Source organism: Penaeus japonicus, unplaced genomic scaffold (genome assembly GCF_977035675.1).
Source record: "Penaeus japonicus unplaced genomic scaffold, GWHDUDI00000001_assembly GWHDUDI00000018, whole genome shotgun sequence".
In the NCBI taxonomy this organism is placed as follows: Eukaryota; Metazoa; Arthropoda; class Malacostraca; order Decapoda; family Penaeidae; genus Penaeus; species Penaeus japonicus.
The window spans coordinates 3,085,277-3,090,276 of record NW_028234420.1 but is presented as its reverse complement, the minus strand read 5'-3'; the positions used below and the strand labels follow the sequence as shown (position 1 = coordinate 3,090,276).

The 5,000-nt window shown below is 32.5% G+C and overlaps 1 protein-coding gene across 3 annotated transcripts in view; it reads right to left on the bottom strand.

The window, feature by feature from the left end:
• Positions 1–1,238: 1,238 nt before the first annotated feature.
• LOC122258767 (SET domain containing 1) overlaps positions 1,239–5,000 on the bottom strand; it is a 29,774-nt gene continuing 26,012 nt past the window's right edge. For all 3 annotated transcript variants that reach the window (XM_086546516.1, XM_043024933.2, XM_043024934.2), the window contains exon 20: positions 1,239–5,000. This exon is cut by the window's right edge and continues 1,359 nt beyond it. The gene's annotated coding sequence lies outside the window, so the exon portion shown is untranslated.

Sequence of the window (5,000 nt, the reverse complement as noted above, 5' to 3'; positions counted from 1 at the left end):
CTTAGTTTGATACATTAGTCCAAGTACTGAGTTATGATTACACTTCTTTATCATATATATATATGTAGCTTTCACATTAATGACGCATTTTGAAATAACGTAATATCCTTGTACATTTAGCCTCTGAGTAATAGATTACACTTTTTAACTTTGATTCACGGCAAGACAAATTCTGGTTTATATAATCTCTTCTTAGCATTACCTCATAGTAGATTTTTTTATCAAAGAAACAATAAATTATAGATATTTAACCATATCATAGATTTTTACAGAGAGTGATTTCCTAAACAGTTTGGTACTTGTTTAAACGTGACATACAATGTGCGTAAAGGTCAAAGGATTGAAAGGTATTTTTTCAGTGAGGTAACAGATAACATGGCCTTTCAGACCATATTAGTGCTATTGGACACTGGTAGAATTATAAGGCAGCACTGAGAATGGATTGCAGAGGGAAGGGGTGGGATTAAAACAACAAACAAAGTGGGCAAGATGAAAAAAAAGAAAACAATATGATAGATAAAAAAACAAAAACTTATCCACTTTCGCATGTTCACATCACCTGTATCCAACAGGTTAATGATTTAAAAAAATGTAACAACAAAATAACAGTCATAAAGTAATATATAATAAAAAACGTAAACAATTAATAACTGTGAAAGGAATAATAATACCAATTAATTATATAGTTTGGTTACCTATACCTATATTTGATGAAAAGTATTGCTACAGCAAGTTTGTTTCCAGCTCAACAATTAATGTTCCCCTACCATGCCAAGCTGTCATTGCCACATATAGCAATTTATGAATTATTGTTCATGTAATCATACATATAATAAAATGAGATTTCACAATATTGTGATTACAAGAAGTTTGAAATATTTATGCATATTTTTATGCATATTTTGTGGTTGATAAAGAATCAACTTTATTTTACTATTTACTCAGTGGAATTGAGCACAATATGATAAATAGTCATATTGCAGTAAAAATAATATCTGCTGCCAAGCTGAGGGTGTCAACTATCAATTTTTATGCCAGCTGGAAACAAGTGCTATAATTTTGTTAGATTTTGGAAGTATGAACTTTAAAGTGACGGTAACATATTTGTATTGTGATTCATAAGGAAAAATGTGGGAACAATATATATCCAGACATATCAAATTCATGTGTCTTTGAATGTGTGATAAGAAGTAAAGGAGTTAAAGCTGTAGGTTGATTGTAAGGATATTAAACAACAATTTACAAAAGTACACAGTCTATTTACATATCATACAAATTACAAGGAAAATGTAACACACAATATTCATCAAAATTTTACATCATAAATAGTATAGTATCTAAAAAAGAAGTGAGTGCACAACAGAAGACATTCCACATGAGACACACTAACTGTACCGCTGGTGAAAGTACTTGGCGATACATGTATGAGTGATGTCATTTGTATTTTCCACGTCCCTCTCTTTCATCACAATCTCAGGTATCAACACCAAGAACCTAAGAAAGTATACATATTTGATTACTGGGCATTATAGTTTTCTCTGACACGGCATATCTTCCACACATTGATTTCAATCACATACACAAGCATGCAAGAATACACATGCAAACCAGCACACTCACACATACAAGCAAGAGCACAAGTGTACATACACACACATGCTAACACACACGAACACGCACACACAAAAAAAATGCCATATCAAATCACAACACACATATTCAGCTGTATAATACCTAGTTATTGTGGTGAGGGAAGATAATGGAGACTATGGAAGTCACTACACAGTCAGCTGTGAGTTGCTCACTTCCTAAATGTTGCTTTGTAGCCAGTGGGTTAGTCAAAGTATCAAAATTACGTGCGCCACCCACTAAGCCACTCCAAGCCATGGATAAGCTGTCTCGTCACCTTTGGGAGAAGAAGTTAGTCCAGTGCATCACCTTACATGGTATTAGACTATCACATGAGTAGCCAATGCACAAGGGAGCATCTTCACTATGAAGAACACAATAACTATGCTGATCCAATGCATTCAAATGTCTAAGAAAACTTTGACTTGTGTTCAGCCAAAGAGGGATATGTTATTTACAGATTGGATACAGGATAAACAAGGAGGAGATAATGTTCTTTATATAATGTTTTAGTTGAAGTTCTGAAGAAAAGAGTGAAATTTATTTCTGTTTCACTCATAATAATTGTTGATTTTTCAAGCTTGGAGAATTCTTTGCTTTACAGCCCAATATGTATTGTAATGTCAATAAATAATTTGGACATGTATGTATATATTGCCCTTCTTAGAAAATAATCAAATAAACATAAAATGAAGAGGAGCATATAAAATATACATTCATGTTACAAAAAATAAATTCCAATAAGCTGCTAACAACAGTATGTAAAGCCCTACAAAATACAATAAATATAAACTGCAGGCATTGAAAATAGGGAACTCATATACCTCTGGTATCCAATTACTATGAAAAATGTTGCAAAATACATGGTGTGCCATGCTGAGGGCAAAACAATGATCGTTTTTGAATTTCATAATTGTCCTGTTCATATTACTGTATTGCATATCTTACAGCACATTATACTTATCCTTTTATTTTATATTCACAAATACTAATATGATTTACTATCAGATTAGATGAACCAAAAGAAGTATTGATTTTTGTGGGCGTGACTTGCAGTATTACCAAATTAATAACATTAACAAAAAAAAAAAAAAAAAAAAAAAACAATGGCAAGGCATACTTGGAAGTAATGGATGAAGAACATACTGATATTGCTTAGCCATACAATGAAATTTAAGAGTGCATGCTTCCTTGATCACAATACCACACAAATAAGTTCACCGTTGCATTTTCCAAATTAAATAAGTTCTTACAAACAGAAAAGCCTGTAACTGCAAAGATTGAGAGGAAGTATGATTTGTGTTTGCTCTTGGTGAACAAGTGTCTATGAATGCCGCCAAGACAGAAGAAAAATTGCGATATTCCTAATGCACTTTGCATCATTTATGCTCACTAAGTATGAGAGTAGGAAGAGGAAGAGAGGGAGGAAGAAAAAGATGAAGAACAAGAACTAGTAATAAGGAAAAAATGAATAAGAATATGAAGAAGGAGAAAAGAAAAGAAAGATAAAAGATGAAGAAAAAAGAGAAGAAATAAAAAATGTTACGAGGAAGAGGATGGTATAAAGTATAAGATAGGGGAATAGAAAAAATATGGAAAAGAGAATGTTACACTGTTAAAATAACAGGATTTTTTTTTTATGTAACATGAAAAAAAGGAAAAAATAAGTTAAGATACAAATATAATGAGTATATACTTGAGTCTGAATATAAAATATAAAGCAGAAAAAAGCACAGTAATTATACCAACTTAGATTTATGAAATGCCATTACCTTGTTCCTTCTGTGTATTGTATACAAGTATTCTGAAGAATGCTTGTGATTTTTTAAGCACTGGAATTTACACAAGTGATATATTATTCATTTGTAAGTACAATACAAATGTCACATTTATACAGTGTGTCACATGCAACTAGTTTGCTGGTGATGCCTCTTGACATCTTTGATACATGTTATTCTGAGATCGTGTTTCAAAATAACACATTTAGAAGACTGATTTATGAACACTTGACATAAACAAAAGAAACAAATAAACAAGAAAAAGCTTTTGAAGTATAATATTTTTGCAAATTTAAACTGATCTAACTCCCTTGACGGAAATTCACTGTTCTGAGTCAGTTCTACAAAAGACATACCTGAGCTTGATGCTCTACAAATTTGCCAAAGAGGGACTGTTATCAGATGATTCTGTAAGACTTATTTAATCCTTGTTAAACATAGGTTTTACTGAGCTGGAACTAGTGTCTGTTGTCACTTATGTGCCATGGAGAGAAAAGAGTCACTGCAAACACAAAACCAAAGACGAAAGTCCAGAAAATACACCTGTTCAACAACACACATAATTTACTTCAGGTGATACCTAACTGTTCTTTTTCTTACTCCTTTTGAGTGCAAGATCATTAAAGAAAGGAAAACAGTTTCTTGTCTTTATCATTTACCAGCAGTCCCTCTTTGCTTGCTACTTTTGGCACCACACTATAACACAACATAAAATCTGACAAAATATAGGCTACAAAACTGACTATATTAAACTACAGCACTGCATCTGCAAATGAGAGACTGGTGCAAAAAATATATAAACTGTCTCATTTAGAATCTCCACTCATTTGTCCATATAAAAACTATGTGTACACCAACCAGCATTCTTTGCCTTTGTAATCTTACGTTTTTTAAAAGAAAACCAGCAGAATTGCTAGAAGACAGACCAAAAATATAATTAAATAATGGCCTTTGAAAACTGTCAAAGGTATATTCTGAAGGAAATCTTCATCACTGGTCTGTCAATAATCCCTTCATGCAGGACAAACTGGAAATACTGGAATACATTATTCAAAAATATTTTTGGACTGCCTCTTGCATTTACTTAACATGGGTACTATATTTAACTGTATAAAAAGGTACTAAAAGCCTATTAGTAGTAGGTAGACAATAAGTGGCAGTAACCTGAGGTGATGCAACCCCTTTTGTAATGGGTATATCCTCTTCAACAATGCTGTGTCTTGGTCTTTTCACGCAACTAACTTGTTTAACATCCAGTCAAACCAAAACCACAAAAGACTTTTTATGCTTCTGTCTAGATGTATGTATTCAACAGTTTCCCTCTTCTCTTCTGTATGGTAAGAGTGTGCAGACTCATAACATGCAATGCAATCAGTGACAAAGCCAAATTTTGAAAGATATTACTATTCATATTCTTATGTAGACTTGGGGATGGGGGGGGATCTAAAAAGAGATTAATTGCTCACACCTCTAGGGTATTCTTGTGGAGGTTTTTAAATGATTTGCTTCATTTTGTACTCCAATGATTTATAGTATATCATTATCACAAGGTCAGGTAATTTAAGATCGTAAAGTTACAGAATCTGATCATTC